General features: G+C 43.0%; 1 long non-coding RNA gene across 1 annotated transcript; it reads left to right on the top strand.

Annotated features, from left to right (window-relative positions):
- Positions 1-222: 222 nt before the first annotated feature.
- Positions 223-10,029, top strand: LOC143512451 (uncharacterized). The gene is made up of 3 exons (XR_013130461.1): positions 223-2,474; positions 2,568-2,734; positions 3,712-10,029. It is a non-coding gene; the product is annotated as an uncharacterized LOC143512451 (long non-coding RNA).
- The last annotated feature ends 7,948 nt before the right edge of the window (positions 10,030-17,977 follow it).

Consider the following 17,977-nt stretch of genomic DNA (forward strand, 5'->3'; position numbering starts at 1 on the left):
AAAATGGAATTATCACCAATTCCTCCAGCACTCTGTGGTCTCAATGTACTGGAGAGGCATATCATCGCAAGATACATTCCATTTGCAAAGATAATAAGTCTTCCCAAGGGACAGCAGAAAGCCATCATTGGGTCACTTGTATGCGTATGTTCAGAGGTGGAGTCAACAGTCAATGTGTTGCCAAGGCCCAACAGTCAGTCTCAGCTTCTAAAAGTCAAACTGAAGAGGAGGATGGATTACAAAGGGCATTACCAGTTCCAGACGGTGGATATGCATAAGGTACTGCATTCCCTATCAAAACTGAAAGAGATCCATCCTGAGTATAAGGATATACTCATTGGAGATGACCCAGCAGCTTTTGAATTCGCAGATGTGACCGATGAAGAGAACATGAAGGACACTGACATCACTGCTGATATAGCAGAAACCATCGAGATGATGGAAAACGACAGATGGGATGATGTTGCAGAGGCTGAGCCAATAGAGCATCATTCTGAGAAGAAAAAATCATCCAATACATCAGAAGAAACAAAGATGAAAACACTGATGAAGAGGATGTGACCAAACAAAATGCCAGTTGCCAGTTGGATACATGTCTTCAACCAGCTGATATCTCACAGGAGCTGCTAACTTTTGGTGATGGCATATTCTGTATTGCTCCAGCAGAGGGAAGCAGACCAGTTGGCTTTTTCAGAGTTCCGAAGCTTGAGGCCATGGCATTTCCTGTCCAGTTTCCCACAAGAGAAAATGCATTGGATGAGATGAGCAGGATAAGAAAAGTAACACCAAGCAGATACTTCAACGCACGCCTCTTCTCTGTGGACAACCGATTTGCGTTGGATTCAAATTATATCTTCTTTGCACGGTGTGTAACAAAGCTACATCTGGCAACATCAAGCATGGACGTAAAATAACAGCTAAGATGCTGCAGGACAAGCAGGAAGTGGAGTGACTGATAAAAAAAAAGATGCAACACGATTCATGCAGCCACTAAGAGGAACCCCAGCTTATTGGGAGAAGACACTTAGGGACCTGTTGGCTATGCTTTGACAGTTGGGAACCCCTACATTCTTCTGTACGTTTAGTGCTGCAGAGATGATGGCCAGAATTCATTGAAGTCATCAAAGCACAACAGGGAGAAAAAGTGGATTTTGCAGAGCTCGACTGGGCAACAAAATGTGAGATTCTGAGAAGCAATGCCGTCACGATTATGCGCATGTTTGACAAACCTGTGGATGCGTTGTTGAAGTATCTGCTGTTATCACCTGCACAGCCCATCGGAGAAGTCATTGATTACTTCTATCGAATAGAGTATCAAGCTAGAGGATCGCCACATATTCATCTTCTGGCTTGGTGTCAGAATGCACCTGTATTTGGAGGAGATCCTGATCAGAAAGTGTGTCCTGATCAGACACTGACCCTGAACTTTTCAAGATTGTAACTGAGGTACAAATGCACAGCAGAGGTCACTCAAAATCTTGCAAAAAAGGAAACAAGCACTGCAGATTTGGATTTCCCAAAGCACCAACAGAGAAGACTTTTATCACAAGACCAGATAGAGAGAGACCAGAGGTGGAAAGAGTACTGAAAAATTGTAATTGAGTAAAAGTATCATTACTTTGCCTAAAATTTACTCAGAGTAAAAGTAAAATTGCCCATCTCAAAATTTACTTGAGTAAAAGTACAAAATTACTTCATTTAAAATGTAATTTGAGTAAAAGTTACTTAGTTACTTTCAGTTATTTAATGCATGGATGAATCATGAACCAAATTCAGCACAAGTTGTTTTAATCGATTTCAAAGCGTATTTAAGTGGACATCCACACTTGCAAAAGATCAGCTTGGCTCAGGAACATACTTCCTCACAGCACAAGGACAGTCACAACCTGTACCATAAAGTCCAAACTATTTCCAGTCCTATTGAGTGACACTCTTCCCGGTGAACGCTGGCGCGTTTGCCTGCCGCTGCCCGCCGGGGTTTTTTAGTTTCTTCTATTTTATTTTGAGTTTTAGCATATCATGATTATATTTATAATGACTCGTCTCTGGTTTGCCCTTTTATGGATACTCTTCGCAAGAATTTACCAACCTGTGCTGGGTATCATCCACTACTCTGCTACTGAATTGGTTCAGCTGAGATTTCAGCAATCCGCTCCTCTGCTCTCACTACCGGCAACTCTGCTCTCCAATGCGGATTTACTCTATATTCCCCGTCGGAGATACATCCACCGAGGGTCCCGCCGATCTTCATATGAGGATATATCGGGTTCATTGCGTGCCATCGGGTCTACTACTAGACACTTCCATCGTGCCCGTCGAGGACCGAGTCGCGGAGCTGACCACAGCGCGCTAGCTCATCTAGCCCGGTCGGCTAGCACTGCTTCTGGGAAGAAGCATACAAGTTTCGGTCTATTCAACATCCGCTCACTAACAAACAAGGGACTTCTTATCCAGGATCTCCTAACTGATCGCAAGTATGACATCCTCTGTTTAACTGAGACGTGGCAACGGCAAAATGATTTTACCCAACTTAATGAATCAACCCCGGCGGGGTATGTTTACATTAGTAAACCTCGCGAGATTGGCAGAGGAGGTGGCCTTGCGATACTTCATCGCGAGGAACCTAAAGTTGTACAGGTATCTGCTCCCGCTTTTGACTCCTTTGAGGCATTGATTTGTCGACTTGCTGGCTCCTCACCAACTATTATCGCTAACATTTACCGGCCTCCAAAAGGTAATAAAGACTTTTTCCAGCATTTTGCTGCGCTGCTTACTCACCTGATCACACTCTCACCGGTTATTATAGTTATGGGCGATTTTAACATTCATATGGATGACACCACTAATCCCCTGACTAAAGACTTCATTTCATGTTTGGAGAGCTTCGGTCTACAACAATATATTGATAGTTCTACTCACACTAAAGGTCACATTTTGGACCTCCTCTGCTGCTCTGGTGTCACTCCTTTAAACTGTTCAGTGGAAGAGATGGCTATATCGGACCACTCTCTTGTCTCTTTTAATGCCAACCTTCCTCTCTATACTACTAAGCCTTCTCGTCTTATCTCTTACCGCAATATCAGGGATATAGACCCAGCTTTATTTTCTTCCTGTATTACTTCCAAATTGGACTTCCACCAGCATATGGACCTTGAGGATCTAGTGACATTATATAACACTGGTCTTCAGGCCAGTCTAGACTTTCATGCTCCGCTGAAATCCCGTATGGTTCGTTTCTCACGCTCGGCCCCATGGTTTACATCAGAACTTCGGCTCTTGAAAGCCAAAGGGCGACAATATGAGAGACTGTCACGTAAAACTGGTCTGACCGTTCATAAGGATTTGTACTTCTTTATAAGGATTCTTTAATACAAACTAAATCAAAATATTACACTGCTTTAATTGTTTCTATGAACGGCAACACTATATCACTTCATACATTTTATAATAAAACTGTTCGAGCTCCAGACTCTTTTCCATCATATCTGTGCACTACTACCTTCTGCAATTCTCTTATGTCTTTCTTCATTGAGAAAACTGAGAATATTTATAAATCTCTTGATATTCAGCTCACACCTACAACTGTCACTAATTCTTTTGATTCTTCTCTAGTCACACCATTGGCTGACGCTGTTGCGGAGCGAATTTTGATTGTTTCTCTAAAGTGTGATAATCTGTTTACGTACTAATCTTTACTTTTTTCCTCCCTAGACAACTATTACAGGTAGTGCTTCCACTATCAAGACAGTTGACTACTCTCTTCGACTGGAAACATCTTCGACATTTCGACATCTTAACCGAAGCTAAGTATTTCATCATGTCTGAGTCCCTTGTTGCTTGTGTTGAGTGTGGCATGTATAGCTACTCTTCTTCCGTCAGTAGTGATAATAATAATTATATTTGTGTGAAGTGTAGGTTAGTTATTAGTATGACGGAGAAGATTTCGCTTTTAGAGGAACGCATCCGGGCTTTAGAAAGTCCTAGAAAGTTTGTAGCAGCTAGCGCAGCTAGCGTAGCGGCTAGCGCAGCTAGCGTAGCAGGCCCGGGTTGCACAGCTGTAGCTAGCGAGCCCTCAGCTCCGGCATTAGAGCCCTCGCAGCGGGGCGAATGGGTGACGTCTCGGCGGCATAACCGTAGGGCTGAGCACCGTCCTTCTCAGGTTCCCGTGTCAAACAGGTTTGCCCCACTCAGTAATACACCGACTGAGCGACCTGTTAAAAGAGCTCTGGTGATAGGAGATTCACAGCTCAGACACGTGAACGTAGCGACTAGTTTAGAGACACCAGCGGCCATAGTCAAGTGTATCCCGGGGGCTAGAGCGCCTGACATCAGGGCTAATTTAAAGGTGCTGGCTAAACGTAAATATTCTAAGATAGTTATACACGTCGGCACCAATGATGTGGGATTGAGACAGTCTGAGATCACCAAGGATAATGTTAAAGAGGTGTGCGAGTTAGCGGGGACGATGTCAGATGCCGTAATATGCTCTGGTCCCATTCCAGTTCGGCGTGGCGCTGAAACCTACAGCAGGTTATGGGCGTTACACCGCTGGATGTCTAAATGGTGCTCAGATAACAAAGTGGGCTATATAGATAATTGGACACATTTTGAGGGCAGGCCTGGCCTTTTGAAGCGAGACGGCATTCACCCCTCTTGGGAGGGTGCTGCTCTCATTTCTCATAGCATATCTGCTAGGCTTAATAGTGGTAGTGTAGGTGTAGTTAATGGGGATTGACAAACCAGAGCCGAGGCCAGGCAGCAGACAAACAGGCTAATCCGACTGTCTGCGAGCTGCAAAGAGACGTCACCTAGGTCACACCAGATTGAAACTGTGTCTGTTCCTCGAGTACCAAAAAATAATTCTCGTAAAGTTAGTAGACAAAATTTATTCAATGTTAAATTCAACTATGCTCCCTCAGAGAGCAGTTTAAATCTGAAACTAGGACTACTAAATATTAGATCCCTGTCATCTAAAGCATTGCTTGTTAATGAAATGATTACCGATCATGATCTATGCATGCTTTGCTTGACGGAAACCTGGACCCGACCAGACGACTATATGGCCCTAAATGAAGCTTCTCCCTCTGGCTATAGATATGTCCATAACCCCCGTCCAAATGGTCGAGGAGGTGGGGTCGCTACAATATATGACTCTGATATAGGCATTTCTCAAAAATTTGGCTTCAAGTTTAATTCTTTTGAACACCTCATCCTCACTGTATCAAATGTTTCAAATTTAACAAGCAACAAAGTGTCACAGTCGTTTATGGTAATTACTATTTACCGCCCCCCTGGTTCATACTCTGAGTTCTTGCAGGAGTTTTCAGACTTCCTGTCTCATGTAGTGCTATCAGCTGATAAGGTGATTATAGTGGGTGATTTTAATATCCATTTTGAAAATCGGTGTGACTCTTTTAGCATTCATTTTCAAGCAATTCTTGATTCAATGGGTATCACTCAGAATGTGGTGGGTCCTACGCATAACTGTAGTCATACTTTAGACTTGGTCTTGTCATTTGGTATTGACATATCCAGTTTAGCAATTCTTCCTCAGAGTGAGGCTGTTTCTGACCACAGCCTCATAACATACGAGTTGTGTTTAACTGACTGTGTTCATCGGCCACCCCGCTATCAAATTAAACGAGCTATAACACCCAGCACCATAGCCGCGCTCACTGATATTTTACCGGGTCTGACAAACACTGATCCACTTGTAGCTCCGGAAGGACTAGAGCGTTTCACCGAGCACGTCGAGACTTCCCTTCGTACAGCTTTAGACAAAGTTGCACCACTACGATATAAGAGAGCCACGGAGAGAAGAATAGCGCCATGGTACAATGAGCACACGCGTAGCCTCAAACGAGCCGCGCGGATCCTGGAATGTAAATGGCGAAATATGAAGTTAGAAGTGTATAGACTATCATGGAAAAGCAGCCTTATTGAATATAAGCATGCCCTCCATATGGCAAAGTCCTTATACTTATCGGCCTTAATAGAAAAACATAAAAACAATTCAGGACTCCTTTTTAAAACTGTTTCCAGCCTTACGAGGAGTCATGAACAAAACAATTCTCTTATTCCACTAGAGTGTAGCAGTAACAATTTTATGAAATTCTTTAATGATAAGATTGATAAAATTAGGGAAAACATTAGTAGTGCTATCTCAGAGCCTGTCAACATGCCAATGCACCTTGACAGCTGTCTGGTCAGCTCTGATGCCCTGTTCGAGTCCTTCTCCCCAATTGGTCGTGAGGAGCTTATTTCACTGGTGAAATCTGCTAAACCCTCCACATGCATACTAGATGCTGTACCAACCCATCTACTTAAAGAATTACTGCACAGCAATGTAGAACCGTTGCTTACTATAATAAATTATTCTCTGAGCCTGGGCTACGTTCCCAGTTCATTTAAACTTGCAGTCATCAAGCCGCTAATGAAAAAACCTGGTCTTAACCCCCAAGAACTGTCCAACTATAGGCCAATTTCTAATCTGTCATTCATATCCAAAATTTTAGAGAAAGTAGTTTCTTCACAACTCTCTTCCTTCTTACAGACAGAACATGTCTTAGAGTTATTTCAGTCTGGATTTAGAGCTCATCACAGCACTGAAACAGCACTAACTAAAGTACTGAATGATCTCTTAATATCCTCTGATAAAGGACACATTTCGTTTCTCATACTGCTAGACCTCAGTGCTGCTTTTGACACCATTGATCATAATATTCTACTTAATAGACTGGAGACACTCATTGGCATAAGAGGTCAAGCACTCTCCTGGTTCAGGTCCTACCTGACAGATCGTTACCAATTTGTGCTAGTAAATAACGAATGCTCTGAGCATTCTAAAGTAAAGTATGGTGTCCCACAAGGATCTGTACTGGGCCCCATATTATTCTCATTATATATGCTACCACTGGGCACTATCATTCGTAGGCATGGTATTAGCTTCCATTGCTACGCAGATGATACTCAGTTGTATATATCTTCTAATCCAGATGATACCACCACAACTCTCAAGATTGAGAACTGCGTCCAGGATATTAAAAACTGGATGGCATCTAATTTTCTTAAACTAAATTCTGACAAGACTGAGGTACTGATTCTTGGGCCTAAAGCTGTTAGAAGCAATTGGGCTGATATTCCCCTTACCCTAGATGGTTTTTCAGTAACACCAAAATCTACTGCAAAAAGTTTAGGTGTCACTATTGATTCTGATCTTTCATTTGACACACATGTATTAGGGGTGCACGATATGGACTAGAATTGCGATGTGCGTTAACATTGTTGGATATCCCGATATCGACGTGAACCACGATAAATTAAGATTAAAATACAGAAATGTAGTGTCTCTCTGAACAGCAGCACATTAATTTGTTTTGTTTTTTACTGTGTAATGAATCCAGAATAATTCCAAATATTTTGCAGGTTTATTCAACAATAGATTCAATCTAGGTTTATACTTTCACGAGCGAGCGACTCCGCACACCTCGTTAACCTCCGCGAACGGCGGAAGCGTTTAATCTTGCCGTGTCACATTCTTTGCAGTGTTGTCCGAAACGATATGTAGGCCTAGTAGTATAAAAAAAACACCCCTCAAATACAGGGGAATGAACTTTTACCTGACCAATTTTAATGTTGCTTTGTGTTTCAGGTTTGAAAAGTGCTGGAATTTAGGCTAAAGTATTTGAAAAGGCTTGAAATTGTAACTACTTCGTTTCACAACAAATATCTGTCTGACTGAACAATTCTCTTGTATTACGTTAACAAGTACGAGCCTCTTGTAATTCCAGGACGAAACAGAGAACGTGAAGACGTTAAGATTGGGCGTTTTGAAAATAAATATCCATTAAATAATGTGATAAAAAAGCGAATTATTTCGAATCATTTAGAGTATATGTATAAATATTTAATTCAATAACGTGCTGGGAATTATTGAAATGGACCTTGAAAGTGACGTACAAGTGCTTGAATTCCACCTTGTATAGGTGTATGAACCCTGCAAACATGACTGTTCTCATTGCGCCGAGACGCGGCGCGCGCGAACTTACAAAATTCGAGAGGTGCACGACCTCGTGAATCGGCGCGAGGCAATTGCACACGGGCGAAGCCACCGCGATTACGTTATTTTCGCCAACCAGGCTTAAACCAAATCGCGTGTCTGATGAGCGTGTTCGCCTCACTCCAGGGTTGCCAGGTCCTACAAAAGTTTTCCGCACAAAATCTGCGAGTGTAAGTTGTCGGCAGGGGGGGGGGGTGTTGCGAGTGTGAACTGGAGACAAATTAAGTATTATATCGCGATCGATTCTTAGTGTTGACTTGTAACTTCCGCAGTAGCCCAACTCAAAAGTAGCCCAAAAAACCGCACCCCGCGGCCCCAGAATTTTTACCCGCGGCTGGATTTTCAAACAAGCCCAATTTGGCAAAACCGCAAACCTGGCAACTCGGCAACTCTGCCTCACTCTGCCTCTTGCCTACTTACGTCACGTGATCATAGTCTGCAGCGCGAATAGCTCCCTCTATTGCTGGACGAGGATAATGCAATTTGAGTTTGCTGTTATTCAAGGAGTTATCGTGGCTCTTTCGATGTGTTTATCGTGAAACTTCACATCGCGATAACGATAAAAATACGATTAATCGTGCAGCCCTAACATGTATGCAATGTCACTAAGGCTGCCTTTTTCCATTTACGTAATATTGCCAAGCTGAGACACTTACTTTCTTTAGCTGATGCAGAGAAGCTAGTTCATGCTTTTGTCTCGTCGAGATTGGACTACTGTAATAGTCTTCTAATTGGATGCTCTAAACAGTCCATAAAGAAGCTACAACTTGTACAAAATGCCGCAGCTAGAGTCCTAACCAAGGCTAGGAAATTCGATCATATTAGTCCCACTCTCGCTGCACTACACTGGCTGCCGATTAAATATCGCATTGAATTTCAAGTTCTCCTGTTAACCTATAAGGCGTTAAATGGTCTTGCCCCACAATATTTGAGTGAACTCATTGATTACTACAACCCATCTCGCCCTTTGCGCTCCCAAAATGCTGGATTTCTCGTAGTTCCAAAAATTAGTAAAACTACAGCCGGAGGCAGAGCTTTCTCTTTTAAAGCCCCTCAATTATGGAATAGCCTTCCAGCTCCGAGACTCTGACACAGTTCCAATCTTTAAATCTAGACTTAAGACTCACCTGTTTAGTCAAGCCTTCAGCTAAAATTCCCCTTGTAAGGTGTAGGGGCTTGGGGGCCCCCAGACGTTGAGATTTCTGGTGATCTGAGATGTTGATGCTGTCATCCAGCTGTGTCTTGGCATCACTCTATTTGTGACTATGACTTGACTGGAAAGCAATGTCTCAGTGAGCCCTCATGCCTGTGGTCACCTCTGAACCTCTCCCTTTAGTTATGCTGCTATAGATTAGTCTGCCGGAGCCACATGCTGATCACTGGCATGTGAGCTACGTACATTTAAATCAACAGTGGTTTAAATTCATGTCCACTCAGTCTGTATTATCTATCTTCTTGCATGGCTCTACCCAAGACGGTTGGATACAGGCACCTGTAGGCACCTGGGGGATGGTCTGGCTGCCGGTGGATGTGCTGATACCGGGGTTCACCTGGGGAGTAACACTGCAGTCGGAGCCTACAATACCAGCATCACTGCTCCGACAACGGAATGAAAGCCTGGCATTCATCAACAGACATTTACAGTGACAATATCAAAACCCAGAACTTTCAATTCTACCTTTTACCTAGTCTGATTGTGTGAATTATGTGTGACTTGTGTATTTGTGTGTTAACGGGCCGCCCAATGGAGGATGGGTTCCCTTTTGAGTCTTGGTTCTCCCGAGGTTTCTTCCTATTCCTCACCATCATAGGGAGTTTTTCCTCGCCACTGTCGCCTTTGGCTTGCTCATTAGGGTTCTGGACCCATAGTATTGTTAACCTTGTAAACCCTGTAAAGCTGCTTTGCGATACTTGAGTTGTTAAAAGCGCTATACAAATAAACTTTGATTGATTGATTGACCATTAGCTGATTTTCCTCTCTCCTCTGACTATTTTTCATCTTTCTCTCTTCCTTCTGCTTCAGAACTATCTGACCTTATCTCTATTGCTAAACCATCCACTAGCTCATTGGATCCACTTTCCACAACATTGGTTAAATCTTGTTTACCCGCTGTGCTCCCTCTTATTACTGCTATTATTCATTCTTCTCTTAGGACTGGGACTGTACCAATAGCCTTTAAAACGGCAGCTATTACTCCGATTTTAAAGAAACCTGGTGCTGATCCGTCTGATTTTAATAACCTACGACCTATTTCTAATCTCCCATTCATTTCAAAAATTTTAGAGAAAGTTGTTGCAGCTCAGCTTCACTCATATCTATCACACAATGTTTTATATGAAAAATTCCAATCCGGCTTTCGATCTTCCCATAGCACAGAAACAGCTCTGGTTAGAGTTACTAATGATCTCCTCTCTGCAGCCGATTCTGGTCTTCTCTCTATTCTTATTCTCTTGGATCTGAGTGCTGCTTTCGACACTGTTTGTCATTCCACTCTTCTTCACAGATTGTCCTCTATTGGGATAACCTACACTTCATTTTCCTGGTTTAAATCATATTTATCAGATCGTTCTCAGTTTATACAGCTTAAAACTTCCACTTCTCAATCCTCTCCTGTTACTGCTGGTGTGCCTCAAGGCTCTGTCCTGGGCCCCCTTCTCTTTATGGTTTATCTTCTTCCCTTAGGTATAATTTTTCGCAAATACAATATAAATTTTCACTGTTACGCGGATGACACCCAGCTCTATCTTTCAAGTAAGCCTTCTTCTAAATTTCCCTCAGCCGTTCTTGCAGATTGTCTAGTTGAAATTAAAACCTGGTTTTCTCATAATTTTCTCAAACTAAATGGAAATAAAACAGAGATACTTCTTGTTGGCACCAAGTCTAATCTCTCCAAAGCAAATAATTTTACTCTCACTATCGATAATTGTTCCGTTTCTCCTTCTGTTCAAGTAAAGAGCCTGGGTGTCATCCTGGATAATACCTTGTCATTTCAATCCCACATAAACAATATTACTCGTACTGCTTATTTCCACCTTAGAAATATTAATCGTCTTCGCCTTTCTCTCTCGTCACACACTACTGCCATTCTGGTCCACAATCTTGTTACTGCTCGTTTGGACTACTGTAATTCTCTTATTTACGGTCTTCCTCTGAAATCTCTGCACAAACTCCAATTGGTTCAAAACTCAGCCGCTCGTATTGTTACTAGAACTCCTTTCTATCATCATATCACCCCTGTTCTACATCAGCTGCACTGGCTTCCGGTCACGCAACGAATTCAATATAAAATATTACTTCTCACTTTCAAGGCTATTCACAACCTCACCCCTCCATATATTTTTGACCTTATTAAGACCACCTCTCATTCACGATCACTTGAGATCATCTGCCTCAACTCATCTGTCTGTTCCCACTATGCGCCTTGTCACCATGGGAGGTAGAGCCTTCAGTAGTTCTGCCCCAAGACTTTGGAATGCTCTTCCTCCTGATCTAAGGAATTTGGACTCTTTATCTCAGTTTAAGTCGAGACTCAAAACACATCTTTTCAGAACTGTTTATAATCTCTGATGCTAAATGCTCTTTTAAATTATGTCTTATTTACTGATTCTATGCATTTGTAGTATAGTGTTTGTTTATTTTATTATTGCTGTGTATTACCTCTTTTATGTAAGGTGACCTTGAGTGTTTAGAAAGGCGCCACCAAATAAAATGTAGTATTATTATTATTATTATTATTATTATTATTATTATTATTATTATTATTATTATTGTCCAACGGACAACACTATGATAAGAATAAAGAAATTTAAATGACAAATTATTCAAAAAACAAAATGCACACAAAATTAAGTGCCCACAAGATGCCACAAATCAAATTAAATGCAACAGGATCCAACTATTCAAAATACAGTGCCCACCGGATCCCATTATTCACAATAAAATGCCCACAGGTTGCCACAACTCAAAATAAAATATAAAATGACCACAGGATCCCACATCTCAAAATAAAACAAAATGCGCACAGGATTCCAATATTTAAAACGCTCATAGGATCCAACTATTCAAAATACAGTGCCCACAGGATTCCACTTTTCACAATAAAATGTCCACAGGATCCCACAGAACCTGATAGATAGAATCCTTTTGGAAAAAAAGTGCACCAGATTACAACCTGATTATGAGACAATGGAAAGGGCGCGTGCAAGGCAAGGCCACGCAATTAGCCTTCAGTTCTGGGACTCAGAAGTTTAAATTTCTGCCCGCATTTAATTTTTCACCATCAATATTTTTTTACTCAGTAATGTGAGGGCGTTCAATTGTAGTGAAGTAAAACTACTTGGGTCAAAATGTACTCAAGTAAAAGTAAAAATTACATATTTCAAAAACTACTCAGAAAATTACAAATTACTTCTAAAAAAGTACTCAATTACAGTAATGTGAGTAAATGTAATTAGTTACTTTCCACCCCTGAGAGAGACGCAGTAAATCTGACAACGATCACCCTGTAATAACTCCGGCAGAAGCAAAAAGGAATCTCAAACCAGTATGGGAACTGCTAAACGATCCTAAAACATCATTTGAAAGTACTGCCCAACTACTATCCCAATGTAAACTGAGCTATGAGGAGTACCTGAAGAACGTCAACTCTTTAACCAGCTCCAGCGTGCTCATGATGAAACGTCAACCAAAGGACAGCTGGGTAAATGCTTATAACAAGCATTTGCTATGTGCATGGAATGCCAACATGGATATTCAGTTCATACTGAATCCATAATCCATGTACTGCATAATGTACATTTTATCGTACATATCGTAAGCTGAACACGACATGAGTGACATCCTCAAGAAAGTTGCTACTGACATACGGCAAGGAAGCACGTCTGATCGTGAAGAAATGAAGCAGATAATGCAGGCATATTCCAAACTCCGAGAGGTCAGTATTCAAGAGGTCGTTGCTAGGGTGTGCAGTTTGAAACTAAAATCCTGTTGTCGGAGTGTCATATTTGTAGCGACTGATGACAACGCCTTAAAAATGAGTCTCCCTTTGAAGTGCCTTGATGACAAAATACTGGAGTCAGAAAACATCTGGATGTCAGGATTACCAGAGAAGTACAAGAACAGACCAGATACACCGGAGTTTGCAGCCATGTGCATGGCAGAGTTTGCTTCCACCTACAGAGTTGTGTACAGCAGGCAGAAAAGCCGTGGAAAGGCCTTAGCACTTAATAACAACATGGGATTCATTCAGAAGCGAACACAAGGCAAACCTGCCACCATCAGATATGCTCGATTTTCTGAAAAGAAATCTCCGGAGAAATTCTATGGCACTTTATTAAAGCTCTACCTGCCTCACCGTTCAGATGCTCATTCAAGCTGTGCTTTCCATTGTGTATGAGAACAGGTCACAATATGAGAAAAACAATGAAGCCATCGATTTAAAGCCATTGAGGAACTGGAGAAAAATGGACCAATGGAGGATGCATGGACAACGCTTGCCCCTGAGACAGAGCTGGTTCGACTGGAGTGCATTTCAGAATGTGAGGAGATAAACCCAGAAGAAATCAATGATTGATGAAGTTCCTGAATATCGCAGAAGCCCCACCAAGAGATCCAGTAATGCATTAACATTTGAGACCCCTCTAATAGATCCTAATGTGTGCTCGGAGTCTAAATCTAACACAGGCTTCCATCTTCTACACAATCCGAAGCTGGTGCAGACACCGTGTATACAGAGAGAATTACCGGACAGTTCTTTTACTTCGTCACCGGTGGAGCTGGAACTGGAAAATCACACCTCATTAAATGCATATTTCACAGAGGCAAGATACTGCAGAAACTGCCCTGCATTGCTGAGGAAAATAACATTTACATGCCAACTGTCCTGCTGACAGCATTCACTGGCACAGCAGCCTTCAACATTTCAGGAAAGACCCTTCATTCTATCCTCAAATTCCCACGCCGTCTCACACCACCATACCAGGGATTTGGTAATGCACTAGACGAGCACAGCTGTGCAAAACAGAGATCATTATTATTGATGAGATCTCTATGGTCTCCAAGTCTCTCTTTGCTTATGTTAACTGGAGACTTCAAGAAATAAAAGGAAGCAAGAAGCCTTTTAAAGAAATGTCTGTTTTGGCTGTTGGAGACTTTTACCAGTTGCCACCTCCCGGTAAAGCTAAACCTCTCTGTGTGTTTGAAGATCATGTGGTGGATTTCTGGCAAGATCTGTTTCATGTAATCACACTATGCGACAGAAAGAGGATGTTGCATTTGCTGAGCTCCTGAACAGGATACGGGTAAAGCGAAAAGGAGAGGCATTATCTGAAGACAGATACAGAGCTTTCCTTTCTCAGGTTGTGGCTAAGGCTGAAGATTGCCCTAAAGATGTCTTCCATGTTTTTGCCACAAACAAAGGAGTAGATCAGCACAATGCAAAAACAATATCGGCTCTCCATGAAGAATTGGTCAACGTTGATGCCCATGACTACAAAAAGGATCTCCAAACAGGACGGATGGAACGACAGTCTGCACCTATAAAAGGTCATAAAGGAGACCTTCCAGACACACTACAAGTTGCTGAGGGGGCTTGAATCATGCTTATCAGGAACATTGATGTGCATGATGGATTAGTCAATGGCTCTTTCAGAAAAATCGGCAAGATTGTTCACCAAGTTCAGCATGGGAAAGTAGATGTTACACTGCTGGGTGTAGAGCTAGACAATTCACATGCTGGGAAGAAACATCGAAACAAGATACCTGGAGGACCAGATAACTTGGTTTACATTGAAAGAATTGAGGAGCCGCTAAGTAAAAAGGGCGTGATTCGTCACCGGTTCCCCCTGAAACTGGCCTTTGCTTGTACTGCTCACAAAGTACAAGGCATGACAACAGCCTCTGCAGTAGTTTCATTATGCTACATTTTCGAACCAGGAATGGCATACGTTGCTCTCAGTAACTTCACTTCGTGAATTACGTGTTATTGATTTTAACGAAGACAAAATATATTCTGATCCAGAAATCACAAGCTCTCTGGAAAACATGCAAAAGGCAGTTTGCAGCAATGCCATGACACTTCTCAACTGCCTTCCAAATGTAAGTGCACCTTGCCTTACAATCATTCATCACAACACGAGATGTTACTTGGAGATATCTTATGCTTCACTGAGACGCATCTCTCCGGTCACATTGCCCCTGACAATGTGCAGTTAGAAGGCTACCGGCTGTACAAGCGCAACAGACATGTGTCCTATGTCACCCACTCACATATCTCCAATCAGAAGGGTGGAGGAGTTGCCGTGTATGTGAGAACCCATATTTAAGCAGTCCACATGCAGTATATATGCATGTGGTGGACCTGGAGTTCCTGGTGCTAAAGATTGAAGCCCTACTTCCAGCAATGATTGCTGCCATTTCCAGACCTCCAAACTACAGTACTGCCCTGTTTCTGACAAACCTCTGTAGTTTGCTGGATGCACTGGGTATAATATCCCACCGTCCAATCATCGTCTGTGGAGACTTTAATGAAGATCTTTTGGGAAATAAGAAGAAGCCGATTTTGGAGTGTTTCCAGTCAAGAGGCTACACACAGCTAATCAAGGCTGCCACCACTGAGAAAAACACCTTGCTGGATGACTTGTACATTTCGTGTCCAAAACATTGTGTTCAGTCAGGCGTACTGCAGACATATAGTTATCATGAGCCAGTATTTCGTGTTGCAGTATAACGTGTCATATTCATATTGACTGAAGACAACGCCTTAAAAATGACCATTCCATCCTCAAACTCGTATGTCGTCTCATGCCACTTTGTCTTGCATCATAGTTGAATATGGTTTACAAATGTTTTTCATTACTGTGTTTCATCTCCATGTTGTTGTAATATAGTTATTGGAATATTTTATTGTTCTTGAATCCTTTGGATATTTTTTGTGCAGTATTTTGTACTTATTGAAAACATTTAAATAAATTAATGATTTTTGCCATCTAAAATGTACAACTTGCCTGATTGTCATTTGAGACTGACTATTTACCAATCTGCAACCCTTATTCTGTTTATTCTCATCGTGTTCTTTTCTGTTCATGTTTATTCTGCCTTGTGGCCTGAGTATTTAAGTTGATCGTTATGGATAATAAAACCAGTCACCCTCAGCCTCTGCCTCCTGCTGCTTCTGTCCCAGCGTCACATCTATTCTAACAATAGAACATTTCACTTGAATTTAAGATGTTATTTCCTGGTTCTTATTCACTGCCAGCACTAGCAACACAGCCAAGTTTATTAAAGTTGACAGCCTGTTGGGTCAGAGGATTGTTGTTTGACTGCTCAAATGGCATCTAAAATTTATAATTTATTTATCATCTAATTCTTTATTCTAGTTAGTGAGTACATATCCATTTGGAGCTTCAAGCCAGTTTAAAGTAACACAGGATTAATTAGCATAATACACATTACAGTTCCACAGTACACATTGCAAATACACAATACACATTACAATTACACAGTATCAGCACATCAGAAACTGCTACATGGTGTTTATCTTTTCTATGCTTTTTTCTTTTCTTTGCTGTGTATCATATCTTTGCTGAATCATTCCAACCGTGTCTCCAGAACAATGTTCTACTAGAACTACAATAGCTATAAGAAAAGTTTTAAATGACCCGGTCACATAAGCCTGTTAAATGTTCTGGCCCAATGAATGAACAAATTAATCAGAAAGGGAAAGGAGGAAATTGTCACGCTCGAGGGAGGATGCACGACGAGTGAGGACGGTGCAACACTAAACGTTTATGGAACAAAAAATAGACGTGTAAGCTCCGTGTGGAGAGCGAGCACAAAACGCAGACACTCAAACTGGCACGAAACTTTAGACAAAGACGAGCACAAGACACTGCGCGAACGCACATTAAATAGGTGATCAACACACTACTCCCGGAGCGTCCCGCGCAGCTGGAAAGCCCCAAACCTACACCGACGGGCAGGTCCGGAGCCGCCGGGATCATGAGCCTCCGAGAGCTGTCTCCCCCGATGGTGGGAACTGCCACGAACAGCCCTAGCACACCCTCCCTGGGAAGACAGGGGAAAATACATTAAACAATGGCACAGCAACAAACACGCACACAGGAACATTAAACACAAAGGGCACAAGAGGGAAAAGGGGGTTTGGGAGAAACACTGGGATAGACACACAGACAAGAACAGGCAGCCACGACAACGGTTGAGCTGCCTGCCAGAGCGCTAATGGTGGCGCTACCCATCCTGGGAATGCCTGCGGGGTGGGCGAAGCAGGCAGAACAGGCGACGGAGTCCCTCCGGTCCTCGGCGCCACGCGTCCAGCGCGCGTTGTGCTGTTCGGTGCGCCCGTGGACCTCCCTCGGGGATCATCGGCCACCCTCTTGGGCGCTACCAGAGTCCGAACCCGGTGCCGCGCACTAGCGGGTATCCGCGACGTCTCCAGAGGTGCGCCGAACCCCCAACTTGGACCGCGGTTAGTACAGAGACCCTCTCGCGCTCCGGGAGTCACCGGCGCTTCATCCCTCCGTCGTCTCCATCTCCTCTTCCTCCGAGACGCTCCGACCCACGGACATCGGTTCCTCCGTGGTCGAGTCGCGGGAACGGCACATGCTGCTCACCGTTGAGGGGGACTGAGGAACCTCCTTCCCGAGGTGAACGGTGTTTCCCAAACACCCAGAGGCGCTTTCCTCCCCCTCGCTCTTGTCGTTGTGCTCCGAGGGTGGTGCACAAATGGACGGAGGGCGGCTGACGTCCTCTCCCTCCCCGTAATATTCGGTGGGAGCCGAGAAGACGGAAGAGAGAGGGCTGACGTCTTCCTCCGCAGCGTGGCGCTCGGTGGAGGTCGTGTGGCTGGAGGGAATAGGGCTGGTGTCCTCGTCGCCCTCCCTGTAATACACCGTCGGCTC

The sequence above is a fragment of the Brachyhypopomus gauderio genome, chromosome 1 (assembly GCF_052324685.1).
Source record: "Brachyhypopomus gauderio isolate BG-103 chromosome 1, BGAUD_0.2, whole genome shotgun sequence".
Lineage (NCBI taxonomy): Eukaryota > Metazoa > Chordata > Actinopteri > Gymnotiformes > Hypopomidae > Brachyhypopomus > Brachyhypopomus gauderio.